Consider the following 14,520-nt stretch of genomic DNA (forward strand, 5'->3'; position numbering starts at 1 on the left):
AGGCGACTGCGATGAGCCTCCCGACAAACCCTAAAGGATATTTAATTTCTGCTATCATCAAGAGATTTCCAACCAAAGAGCCAATAACTGTCAATATAATCTCTGAGAGAAAAGAAGGATCGGAATATCTCTGAGATGAAGAAGTTTGTGATGTACCCTTCCCAAAAAAAGAAAAAAGAGAGAGAAAAGTCAAGACATCTCCAAAATGAAGGATGATGTAATAATCCCCCCCTCAAAAAAAAACAAAGAGAGCTCTAATTCTGCCAATAAAAAAAAGGTGGGCAGAAAGATCATCATGAGAAAAGAACCCCAAGATATCAGACTGCCGAATCTACCAAAAAATCTTCTTTAATTTTGTGAAATTCTACTATCAATATTCTTTCACCAATTGCTTTCACAATATCAAGAATACTCTCTTTTTTGTTCATATCAAGGAAATTGATAGCTTCCTTGAAAGAAAGTCAATTGCAAGAAATTTGAATTCGAATCTTGATTCTACGGAGTTAAGCCCAGTCGGAGGTAATACTTCAGGTAGAAAAGAGGGAATACTTTCAAACCAATGTGCATCATTTCCAATTATTTTGAATCAACAAACAATTTTTAACATTTTGACAATATTTTCTTACTATCTTGACATGAAGTGAAGAGCTCGATGTCCATCTTGACACATCCTGGCATCACCTTTTACCTCCTTGAGAGAGTAACCTTTATCGTCTTTTGCATTGTTGAAAGATTAGCCTTTTCTTTGAAAAGACAGCCTTTGTCATCTTTCGCGTTGTCAAAAGAATCGCCTTGATCCTTTGGATCGCCTTGTCATCTTTCCCGTTGTTGAAAGAATTGCCTTGTTCCTTTGGATTGCCTTTGTTATCTTTCGCGTTGTCGAAAGAATCCATCTTTTGCATTGTCAAAAGAATCACCTTGCTCCTTTAGATCGCCTTGTCATCTTTCGCGTTGTTGAAAGAATCACCTTGTTCCTTTGGATCGCCTTTGCTATCTTTTGCGTTGTCAAAAAAATTCATTTTTTGCATTGTCAAAAGAATCGCCTTGCTCTTTTGGATCACCTTGTCGTCTTTCGCGTTGTTGAAAGAATCGCCTTGTTCCTTTGGATTGCCTTTTTCATCTTTCGCGTTGTCGAAAGAATTCATCTTTCGCATTGTCGAAAGAGTCACCTTATTCCTCTTCAAGAAAATTGTCTTATTCACCATCCAACTTACTATTTTCATGTCCCCGTCAGGTTAAGTGTTAAATCTGAGCCTCATTTTGATGAGGTATTTCATCTTCCCGGTCAGATTAAGGGTTAAACCTGAGCCTCATTCTGATGAGGTAATTCATTTTCCGGTCAGATTAAGGGTCAAACCTGAGCTTCGTTTATACACGAGGTATTTCTTGTCCCATTCAGATTAAGGGCAAAACCTGAATCTCACTTCTTTTGAGGTAAATTCTTTCTTCTTTATTCTCCATTTCATATCTACCATTTTTATCAGGGCTAATATTTTCATATTCAGTCAGATTCTTCTAACTGGGGCATTTTTATATCCCAAATTTGGTGTGTTTTTCTTTGCCACTACGCTCATCTTCAAGCTGACTTAGTAGTAAAGAGGGGCATCTGTAAACACCTCAAATTTTCATCATCAATTCTCAAACAACTCTCCTCGTGCAGTGCCAACCCTATTGGGTCAGTGTGGGAGTCAAACCCCGAGTCAGTTTCAGAAAATCACCATTTTACCCATTTTTACTAGGAAAAATACCATTTTACCTCTAGGTCATCCCGGACCCCAATCAGTCGAAGTCAACCAAGCTCATTGGTCAGTTTAGAACATTTAGAATATCAGTCATTTCAAGCTCATTTGAGCTCACAGTGAGAAGGCCATTTCCATTTTTGACCATTCCTGCCAAAATGGGATCATTTCTTCAGAAATGAGCTCATTTCTCACTCAAATCCAAGGCAATTGTCTCTAAGTCAGTCATTCACAGTCAGTCATGTTTCCCAGAGTCTAACTTGAGCTCACCAGAAGTTTGAGTGCTCCAGTTTCAGTTCAAAACCATTTTCAAGTGTCCAGGAGCACATTTTAGCCTGTTTCAGCTCGTTCAACTGAAACTGAGCTGAGTCTGGTCGATTAAGCAAGTGTTTGCGCTTCGATTTTAGTTCATGTCAGTATTATTGATCTTTGTTTCAGCTCAAACCCAGTTTAAATTCGTAATTCACTTCACTCCAGTGACCATTTCGTACCATTTTTCTAAAAATGGCAATATTTCTTGAAAATTTAGTCGGAGAGTCTAGTTGAGTCAGTACCTTGTCAGTTCATTTGAGTTCTGAAACTCTAAAACCCAGCTCAATCTAACTCATTTCAGTTCATTTCAGCTCAAACTCTCATTTTCAGTGTCACTCTAATCCAGTAGAGTCCGAAAACCATTTGTTCAACCATTTTGCAAACTTTATCAATTTTAAGGCTTTTTAAACTGACACAAGTGTCAATCGGGGTCCAACATCCAAAATTCTTCATTCAGGGTCTGCATTTTGCATGTCATTTCTCAGCATTTCATAACATTTCATCACATTTTCGAAGTCCAGAACTCCAGTTTTATAAATTTTAATTCAGATTGAGTTTTAGAAGTTTTCAGAAATCAATTTCAAACCTTGGGTTTCCACAATTAACATTTTTACCCCCAGGAGTCTAAATTTGGAAATATTTTCTCGAGAAAAACAATCTGTATTTCTTTCAAAATTAAATTTTCAAATTCTACACTGGATTTGCTTCGCAACGAGGTATTGAACTTCAAAATCCGAGCTCGTTTCAAAAAATTCCAAAAATAGCTCGTTTCGTATGGAAATTTTCTGACAAGACTATTTTACCCCTCTAATCATCAAAATAAATTTCAAAACTGGAATTGGGACCCGCACTGAGATGGCCCATTCATTTACATTTCTATTTTACTAAAAAAAAGGATGTTTCTTTTTATTGTTTTTATTGATTTTTATTTATTTATTTTATTTTAGAGAGGTGGGACCCACAAGGTGGTCGCCCAAACCTCTAGCCCCCTCTCCCTTCCTTTCTTTCCTTTTTCTTTTTCCCTTTCTCTTTCCCTTTCTTCTTCCTTTCTTTTTTTTTCTTTTTCTTATTTCTTTCCTTTTTCTTTTTCCCTTTCTTCCTTCCTTCCTTTCCCTCTTGCCCAGCCATTCACGTATGGCTATTCCTTAAACCATATCATCTTATTAAACCCTAGGTATAAAGCTATTAAGCCCTAAGTCCAAAAAAAAAAAAGAGGAAGAAGAGACGGCTGCCTCATCCAAGCATCTCTCTCTCTCTCTCTCTCTCTCTCTCTCTCTCTCTCTCTCTCTCTCTCTCCCTTTAGCTCTCTCCTTCTCTCCCCTTGGCTGCTGCAGCCATAACAGCAACCTTCAACACAGTTCAGCCATCTTCTTCCTTGCAGCCAACAACACCACCACTAACTGTAGCAGCCCTTGCACCTTTAGCAGCCTCAACAAGCTCCTTCTAGCAGACACAAAGAAGCCCACCAACTACAGCAAACGTCCATGGTTGTAGCTACCTCCAAGCAGCCAACGTTCATTTGGTTCCAGCCCTTCTCCAAGAGACACCTCACCCTTTGGTGACAGCGTTCATCACACCTTCCTCCTTGGCGTCAATCAATACATCAATTCCAACGTCCATTGCCGCAGCCTCCATTGCAAATATATGCTTCCAGCCCATCCATTGCAAGGAAGGGATCCAAGGTAAGGCTCTCATTTCATTGGTGCTTGTTTGATATTCCTCTTTCTTCGTACTGCTATGAATGTTTTTCTTTTTTTCAAAACGTAATATAAAAATCAATTTAAGACTGGGTTTGCGTCAAGGCCATCTAGGTTAGGGAATCCATCCGATGGATGGATCGGGTCCCTCTCACTTGCAGCCAACATCAAGTGAATGTCATCCCCCCTGATTTTTTTATTTTACTCATAGTTTTAAATATATTTCATGTCTTTCTTCATGTTACATTTATTTCGCTTTATTTTTTTTATGCTATTTAGTATGATTTCATTGATAGAACATAGTTTTGATTTTAGGTGCGTATTTCAATTGTTATTTTATGCATAATGTTTCACTAATAATTCATGGTGTTTTTAGTGTAATTACATCTACGGTGTCTGTGATTCCCTGCCAAAAACCTAGAATCGTTTGAATTTTTCTAACCCCTTCTAATAAATCAAATTTCGAACTGGGATTTTAAATTTCCAGAACTTCCAGTTCCTGTTTTAGCAGACAAAAACCTTCAAAATCACCAATGTGGGGGATTCGAATCATCCTCCAAAAATAACAGTGATATAATAATTGAATTTACTAATGATTTGGAAATTTTGAGGATTTTCCAAGCAGTTTTGACCTCTGTCAAAAATCGTATTTCCCAGACCTTTGGGAAAATCTCGATTTTCCTTTGTCAGGGTATAGATAGATCCTAATGCATCGCGTCCGTTCAATCCGTATCCCGTATACAAAAACTTTCAACACAAAAATTGTTACTAACATATTTTTCTATTATTTCCCAAAAGTTGGAAATTTTTGGAACTGCTTCAGAATTTTTCCCAAAAACTTCTTTTCTGTCTGATAGATTCCAATATCCAAAAATTTCAGAGATTTGGGTCTCTCATAACAGTGTGACCTTTTCCAAACCGTAACCTGAATCCCAATGATGAAAAAATATCAAATTTTTCTATGTTTGTGAGGGACATTTTCTCACAATTTCATCCTTTTTCTCATCTGTTTACTATTTTCCCCATATTTTAAACCAGAACCTGTTTGTTTCCCCCAAATTCTAGAGTCGCTGGATTCTGATCCGACTTGCCAGAGTGGTACAGCTCCGACCATAGGTCAAAACCAGAAAGTGTAAAAGGAAAAAATATTTTCCTTACTGTCCTATGTCACCCCATAAAATTTGGGAAATTTTTATGGAAGTTTGATATCCGAAATCCCCTTTAGAATCAACATTTTTAGGCAAAAATCACAAAATTTAGGGTTTTTATTTAAATTTCTATATTTAAAAATACAAAAAAATTTATATTTTCGAGTTCCATTCTGTTTTTAGGGTTGTTTTAGGTGTCCATGCCAAATTTGGCTTAATTCCAAGTTTATTTTCTCCATGTGTTAGTTTATCTTTAAAAGTAGGAGAAAATTAGATTAAATTTGATATTTTATGATATTTTCGCCATTTTAAGGTTTTTATCATGTACATGAGCATGTATAATCATATTAAGGTTGATTTCAATCTGATTTGCATTTCATATTTTTCAATTTTGTAAAATTTATTTCAGAAAACCCTGGTTTCAAGGCCATAGTCTTGTTGACGGGGGTATTTTGATCATTTTGACCTAAATTTCGAAAATCTAAACTTTAATTTTCCAAATTTTCATGCATATCATCATATTTCATCATATTATGTTTGATTTATTTCATTTGATTTTCAAATTTCCAAAATTTATAAAATTTCTTTCTGAAAACCCTAATTTCATGGTCATCAGAGGTATTTTGGTCATTTTGACTCCAATTTCGAATTTTCAAGTTTATTTTCAAAATTTATTCATTATTTATCATGTTTATATCAAAGGGGGTATGAATTTGGGTTTATATCTGAATAATATCTGATAATTTTCAATATTTTTGGATAAATTCAAAAAAACCTACATTTTTGTGCTAACCTTGTTTTCTAGTTTTGCAGGAACATTCAAGAAGAAGACTTAGTTATTTTATTTCTTTATTTTATTTAATTCAATGTAAAAAGCAATGTAATATCTGGAATAAGAATTTACATTTCTGCTTATAATAGGATTGCATTGCATATAGTTTAATTTCAGCAAAATTTCAATATCTGAATGTATCATTCATGCACATTTATTTCAAATTCACTATGGTTTACACGAATGGCACGTGCACAAGATCTTATGGAGTTTATAAACTCGGTGGGATTCGTATTTATGGCCATAGTCAGAATACGAAGAAAACCAAGATTTATGATCTTCGTATTAGCCATATTCAGCCTACACACTTAGGCTAACTTCAAAATGCACTGCATTTCTCAAAGTTTTAAAAGGATTTCCCAATTCCTCAATTGAAATTCCCTTTCAAATTCATGTTCATTCATTCATATTATTCAAATTGCAAATTCATTTTCCAATTTCAATTTCAGAAAATTCTGTTTTCTCAAGAATTTTCAAGTCTTTCTCAGGATCTAATTTTCTCAAAATCCTTAGTTTTCAAATGACATTTCAAAGCATTTCCCAAGTCCAAATCAAGATTTTCCAATGTTTTAAAGTTCTCAAATTTCAAAATCTCAAGTTTTCGGAAATCGGTTTTCTTAGATTTCCCATTTTCCTGAGAATCCAGTTTTTGAGAATCCATTTTCCATTTCAAAATCATTTTCCAATGAATTTTCTGATTTTCCCAGAATTCTCAAATCCATTTCCTTAGAAAAGCAATTCCAAATCTTAAAATCGATTTTCCAAAGTTCAAGTTTTCCTGAGAAACCACTTTCCAATGCAAATTTCTGATTTCCAATAAAATTCAATGATTTTCCCAAGAATTCTAATTTCAAGCACTTTTTCAATCATTTTTTCAACATATTTCAATTTTTCAAGGCAAACATCATATTTTCTCAAACTTGCATCTTTTCAGAATTTCATAGCACAAGCCTAATTCTTTATGCATTCTAAGAAAAATAGAGCATAATTTAGATATTTGAGTCAAGTTAAAGCACATAATTGATCCTTGGTTCAATTACCTCTGGTAAAGGCGCCAGGAACGGTTGAACCTCGTACCGACAGGCGGATCCCATTCCACGGAATTTTCCTGCAAATTTTCAAAATGGAGGCGAGTAATTTTCAAAACCATTTTCAAAACTTTGGTCGAGTTTGACTCGCGAAATTCGTTTCTCTCTTGCAAGGGAGGGGGAAATTTTTTGTGATGACAATAGGTTTGGCGATCGTGATGGGACATGTCTTCGTCTGATCAATTATGAGTTTTGACTTAGCTCAATTATCAAAATCATGCTCTATGAACTGTCAGCTTTTAATTCTTGATATCATATGAACCTAGGAGCCTAGACTTGAACCCAACTGACATGGATTGCATGTAGATTAGGCATGGTTTGGTAGGACCATATTGAGGAGAATTATGCATGCTCACATAGACTTAGGTCTGAAATACAACACTTCTCAATCTAGGACTTGTATGAAAACAATGTTTGCTTCTTCAAAAAATTTCATAATTCTATCTCTTTAGGACTTAGAGCCCTCTGCTTGCTTGCATGTGCTCATGTGTCGCCAACCTATAATCTTCTATTGGGACGAATATGGATCAACAATGCTAATGTCGTTCCATCAACCCTCCACCAGTGCATAAAATGGTCAAAGGGAGAAATGATTACCACCATTCTGGGAGAAGAACCCGAAGAAAGGTTGCCTCAACCTATGATTCCTCGTCCAACATTTACAGCGGACATTCCAAGCATCCAAGAGAGTGATGAAATCAACCTCAGCGAGAGTTTAGCAATGTCGAAGCTGAAAGATGTCCAGGAAGAAAAAAATGTTGCGGCCACGATCCAATGGTAAGGATCCTGTTTCTTTAAATTGGGGGGACGTATCAACTATACTTCCTTCAAAGATCATCCCTTATTTCCTCAGTTTTCCAAAGCCAGAAAGGGATTTGATCTGCTGATAAAACACGGGTACCAGCCATTCCGGGGCATGGAAAGAAACGAGGATGGTATAGTAGAGCCAATCATTCCTACTCAACATTCAGACAGTTCAGAGTTGGGGTTCACCGGCCAAGCTTTCAGCAAAGGAACAATATTTGTCAAAGGAACCAAATGAGGAGGATGATGCCTTAGTTTTCCTACTTTTCTGTTCTTGTTTATCTGTTAAAATCTTGTAGGGACAACACAGTCCCATCTTTTGTCAAATCTTGTAAATATCTCATTTCCAATCAATGAAAAGTTAATCTTCTCTTCATATTTGGGCATCTACCATTCTTGCTTGTTTTGTTTGTGCCATTGTTCTTTGCTTTTTAAGCTAAAAGTTCGTTTTGGGTTTGTACCCTCTCTTAAAAACCTTTTTTGGCATTTTTCAGAAGATCATTGAAACATAACTCCTGAATTGATGAAGAAGTTCATTATCAATCCCAAATATTCTCAAAAGAAATCAAAATTGGCAAGGATTTCTAAGATAAAGGTCAGAGCAGAGGTCAACCAGGCAACAGAGCAGACCGAAGAGCTAGCAGAGTTTGATTCAACTATCCAAGAATTGCGAGAATTTGCTCACATTCAGAAACAGGATGAACCCTCATCTTTGGTTCAAGATCCAACTAAGGATATCAACATTGGTTCAGAAAATGATCCGAGAATCCTCAAAATCGGTTCGAGTCTAAATGCAGTTGAAAAAGCAAGACTCATCCAATTCCTTAAGCAGCATCAAGAAGTATTTGCATGGACTTATAAAGATATGCCAAGATTAGATTCCAAGCTGCTTGAGCATCGACTCAGATTAAAACCAGATTCCAAACCAATCAAGTAGAAACTGAGGAAGTTAGACCCTCGAGTTAAGCAGCAAGTCAATGAAGGACTTGAAGATTTGTTAAAAGCAGGTTTCATCCGAGCCATTGATTACCCAGATTGGTTGGCAAATATCGTGGCAGTTCCTAAAAAGAACGGAAAAGTTTGGATTTGCATTGATTTCAGGGATCTCAATAAGGCTACCCCGAAGGATGATTATCCACTTCCCAATATTGATCTTTTGATCGATAGCATAGTGGGCCATGCCATGTTTTCTTTTATGGATGGATATTCAGGATATAATCAGATCAAGCTGGTCATTTGTGATCAGTCAAAAACTTCATTTACTACACCATGGAGAACCTTTTGCTACACAGTAATGTCGTTTGGTCTAAAAAATGCCGGGGCAACTTATCAAAGAGCAATGGTCGTTATTTTCCACGATTAGATGCATAAGAATATGGATGCATATATAGATGACATTCTGGTCAAATCTAAAGAAGAAGAGGATCACCTCGATGCTCTCGCTCAAGTTTTTGAAAGACTCATTCTTTATAAATTGAGACTTAATCCTCAAAAATGTGTTTTCGGAGTAGAGTTTGGCAAATTGCTTGGGTTCATAATCAGCAAAAAAGGAATAGAGGTGGATCCAGCTAAAGCAAAAGCAATTATTAACATGCCACCTCCAACTAATCTCAAGGAACTGCAAAGCCTTCAAGGGCGTATTTAGTCTATTCGCAGATTCATCTCCAATTTGGCCATAAGATGTGAACCTTTCAATCATTTGCTAAGAAAGCAAGTTAAATTTGAATGGGGATCGGAATGTCAACTCTCGTTTGAGCGCATCAAGCAGTATCTCCTTAATCTACCAGTTTTGAAGCCGCCAAAATTGAAGAAGCCCCTCTTATTGTACATTTCCGTCAATCAGAATGCCTGTGGTGGATTCCTCGCACAGTATGAAGAAGGCAGCCTAATAGAGCACGCCATCTACTATGTGAGCAAAACTTTCATCGATTATGAGAAGAAGTATTCTCATATAGAGAAAACTTGTCTAGCTCTGGTTTGGATGTGCCAGAAATTGAGACATTACTTATTGGCATCTGAAATCAAATTTCTATCAAAGCTTAATTCTCTCAGATATATTCTTGAGCAACCATTTCTCACTGGACGGATTGCGAAGTGGCAAGTCCTTCTAATGCAATATGATTTAGAGTACGTTTCTCAAAAGTCGATTAAAGGCTAAGCGATCGCAGATCAATTGGCAGACAGAAGGAAAAACCTTGGTACCAAGATATCAAAAATTTCATTGAGACTGGTGAATTTCCACCAGAAATGCAAAAAAAGGAGCAGCGTGCAATTCAACGCATGTCTACCCATTATTTCATCCTTGCCAATGTCCTCTACCGCCATGGGTTCAGTTCTGAGTATGCAAGATGCTTAGACAAAGAAGAAGCTATGGAGATTATCCAAGAGGCACATGAAGGAATTTGTGGTGGCCATGTTGGTTATCAAACTCTCGTCAAGCAGATCGTCCGAGCAGGGTATTACTGAAAAACCATGCAACAGGACTGTCATCGATTTGTAAAGAAGTGCATCAAGTGTCAAATGCACGCACCTTCCATTCATGCAGCAACCACGTATTTACAATCAGTTGTTTCTCCTTGGCCATTTTTTATGTGGGATTTTGACGTCGTAGGCCCAATTACTCCTTCTGCTTTCAATGGCCACAAGTACTTTCTGGATGCTACAAAGTATTTCACAAAATGGGTTGAAGTCGTTACTCTACGCATAATAGAGGGCTGCCATGTGGTTTCCTTCATTCACAAAAACATTCTTTGCCGCTTTGGCATACCACATGACATCGTGTCAGACAATGAAAGCCATTTCAAAAATAAGACGATGAAAACCTTCTATTCTAAATTCAAAATTTGCCATCATTTCTCAGATCCTTACTATCCTTAAGGGAATGGCCAAGCAGAGGCCACCAATAAGATTCTAATCCGCATTTTGGAAAGGACCGTGAAAACAAGTCAAGATTGGCATGAGAAAATTCATGATGCACTTTGGGCATACCGAACCACCATTCGGACTCCGACCAATGTTACTCCTTCAGAACTTATTTATGGAACTAAAATAGTGTTACCTCTTCATGTCCAGAAGCCTGCTCTCAAATTTGCTTCCCTTATAGAATTGTCACTTGATCAATATCAGCAGCAAAGATTGGTGCAGCTGGATCTATTGGATGAAAAGAGGCTCAAGGCAGCAGAGCATGCTCAAGCTCATCGTTAGAGGATAGCTCGACACTACGCCAAGTCCGTCATTGAGAGAAAATTTTGAGTTAACGATTTGGTGCTCAGATCGACAGCTCATCTCAAGCATCGACCACAGAGCAAGTGGTCACCCAATTGGGAAGGCCCTTATGTGGTTAAGGAAGCATTGCCTCGCAATTCATATCGTCTGATCAACACAGATGGGGTGGAAATGCCAGATCCCGTCATTGCCTTGCATCTGAAGAAGTTTTATACTTGAAATGTTCATTCTAAACCTTTTTGTACTCTTTAAAAAGCCGTTTCAATAAAACAATGATCTTCTATCAATTCTCGCATTTTTTTCCATAATACTAGAGCATTTTTTTTATCTATAATTATCTTCCTTCATCATATGCAGGCAGGATTAGACAAAAACTCTTTTTCTCAAATTTTACCAATTTTTCAATTAACCTTGTGATCTTTATTAATCTCATTCATTTGGTTCATTCCTCAAAATTAATCAAATTTTTTGAACTATTGGCGATTTTTGTCAAGTTTTAGCAAATTTTTCATCTTAGCAATCTTTATTTCTAAATTACCCTTTCGGGTTAAGGGATAAACCTGATGCCTCCTGTCAATGAGGTATTCTTTTTATTATTTTTCCCGTCTAGGATAAGGGGATAAATCCTGAAAGCAGACCACATACAGTTAAAACTATGATGGTCCATTAATTTTCACCAAGAATCTTTGCTTTCTAAATTCTTGAAAATCAAGCTCATCTTTAAAACCCGATCCTTGCACTGGTTATTTCTCAAACTTTTCAATCCTATATTAAGCTCATTTAAAAAATCCATTCCTCGTACCAATAATTTTCTAAATTCAACCTTCTGATCAAAGTTTTCATTCTACAAATCAAGTTCTGACTTTAACTTCCAAAAATTGACTTACTTCAAAAGATCCAACACTTGTTGGTCATGTATTCTAAAAAGATCCAGCTTTTGCTGGTCATATATTCTGAAAAGTTCCAGCTGGCTGGTCATGCACTTCAAAAAGATCCAGCTTTTGCTGGTCATGTATTTCAAAGGATCCAGCTTTTGCTGGTCATGTATTTCAAAGGATCCAGTAGCTCGTTGGTCATGTATTTCAAAAGATCCAGCATTTGCTGGTCATGTATTTTAAAAGGTTTCAGCTTTTGTTGGTCATGTATTTCAAAAAGTCCCAGCTCACGATGGTCGAGCTCCCAAATCAATCTACAAGTCAAACCTTCAGGGTGCAATTTCTCAATTCTATCATTTTCAAACCTTCAGATCTTTCATCTCTCAAATTCCATCAGTTCCCAACCTCTGGGTTGCAATATCTTCAAAATTTTATCATTTTCTCAATCCTCGGGTTATAATCTCTCAATTTCAATCATTTTCAAACCTTCAAAACCTTTTTAAATCAAAATCCAGTTTCTTATAACTGGTCGGGATTTCAAAATCCAGTTTTCATAACTGGTCGGGATTTCAAAAATCCAGTTTTTCATAACTAGTCGGGATTTCAAATCCAGTGTTTTCACTGGTCGAGATTTCAAAAATTCAGTTTCTTATAACTGGTCAGGATTTCAAATCCAGTGTTCTCACTGGTCAGGATTTCAAAAATTCAGTTTCTTATAACTGGTCGGGATTTCAAATCCAGTGTTTCCACTGGTCGGGATTTTAAAAATCTAGTTTCTTATAACTGGTCGGGATTTCAAATCCAGTGTTTCCACTGGTCGGGATTTCAAAAAAACCAATTTTTCATAACTGGTTGGGATTTCAAATCCAGTATTTTTCACTGGTCAGGATTTCAAATCCAGTGCCTTCACTGGTCGGGATTTTAAAATCCAATTTTTCATAACTGGTCAGGATTTCCAAAATCTAATATTTCTCATCATTCGAGTTTTCCAAAGTCTGATTCTTACACCATTCCTCCAAATTGCAACTAAAGGTCTCATCAAAATCTATATTGAGTGATTATTTCACAAAAGGATTCTGGAATATTGTGCCAATTTGCTAAAAACATTTGTTGATTTCAATAACCTGACTACACAAAAGAATTATCTCAGATTACCTCTAGTATTCTTTCCAAAAAGGTGAAACTTTTTGTGAAAAAGGGATAAAATTCAAATATTTTCCCTGTTGATCAACCAAAAGGATGTAAGAAATGTCCTCGATATGATTAGTGAAAAGAAATATTCAATGGCGTTGAAAAGCCAAAAGCAAATTAATATTGATCATGGCTATGGTGCATGTTTAAAGACGGCTATCTGACAATCAGGCAATGGAAATATCTTGAACTATAAAAAGAATTCACTCAATCCATGTCTTCTCATTAATTTAAAATTACAATCAAATATCTACAAAAGAGATCTCTCAACGGACGTCAAGATGAAAACGAATATGCGAGCTAGACCCCCGGGGCCAAAGAAGATTTGGATCATCTCCGAGATGAAGGAGTTTGTGACGGGAAAGTTCAGATCACCATCAAGATGAAGGCGAGTGTGATGAACCTACCGACAAACCCTAAAAGATATTTGATTTCTGCTATCACTTAAAAACCTTTTGAGTCAATATCATCAATAGAATTCCTGAGATAAAAGAAGGATCGGAGCATCTCCAAAATGAAGGAGTTTGTGACGTACCCTTCTCCGAAAAAGAGAGAAAAGTCAGGACATCTCCAAAATAAAGGATGATGTTAAAACCCGAGAAAGTTCAATGACTTAAAAAGAGTGCAAAAGGATCATCATGGGAAAACACCCAGATATCAAACTGCCAAAATTGCCAGAAGTCATCCTTTCTCATGCAAAATTCTTTCATCAATATCTTTTCACTACTTGTTTTTATGAAATTAAGAATATTTCTTCTCTTCTCATATCAAGGAAATGGATAGCTTCCTTGAAGAAAATCATCAGCGCTAAAATTTTGAATTTGACTCTTAAAACCGAGGAGTTAACCTCATTAGAGGAAATACTCTACGTAAAAGAGGGAATGTCTTTCTGCACATACGTGCACATTTTCAAGCATTTGAGTCAACTATAATTTTATCTTATTGGCAAAATTTGCTAGCTATTCCAAGAATGAAATAAACATTCAATATCCATTTTGATGCAACCTAGTGTTGTTTATATTTTCCAAAAGAGTTGCCTCATTCAGGAAAGGTATATCTTCCTGTCCCATCATGGTTTCTTTATCCGAGAATTTCGTATGGTTGTTTCCCGCTAAGGTTAAGGGTCAAAACTTGAACTTTCTGCGAAAGGCCATCCATTTCAAAAACTATTTCAGTGTCAGCAATGAGACGCCCAAGATCATCCCTTTTCCAAGCTTTAGGGAACCCCATCTTCCATCTTTCGCAAACCCCTTTTCAGATTTGTTCGTCAAACTCCGAAGGTCCCATCATGGTTTCTTCGTTCGAGGATTCCATTTGGTCGTCCCCTTCAGGTTAAGGGTTAAGCCTGAACCTCATACCACGAGGTATCTTCCTTTTTCAGGTTTGGGTTAAACCTGAGTCTCGTTCTAACGAAATTCCTCATTTTCACGAGGCATTTTCTTCCAGTCCCATCACGGTTTCCCCCACAAAGGAATCCATGCTTCATTCATCCATCCAGGAAAGGATCTCACTTGAGCTTCATCTCACGAGGAATTTTTCAAAAAAAATGTCCCATCAAGGTCCTCATGTATTCCTTTCCTCATTCAATTCATCTTGATATATCTTCGTC

The sequence above is a fragment of the Nuphar pumila genome, chromosome 9 (assembly GCF_984573655.1).
Source record: "Nuphar pumila chromosome 9, dmNupPumi1.hap1.1, whole genome shotgun sequence".
Taxonomy (NCBI): domain Eukaryota; kingdom Viridiplantae; phylum Streptophyta; class Magnoliopsida; order Nymphaeales; family Nymphaeaceae; genus Nuphar; species Nuphar pumila.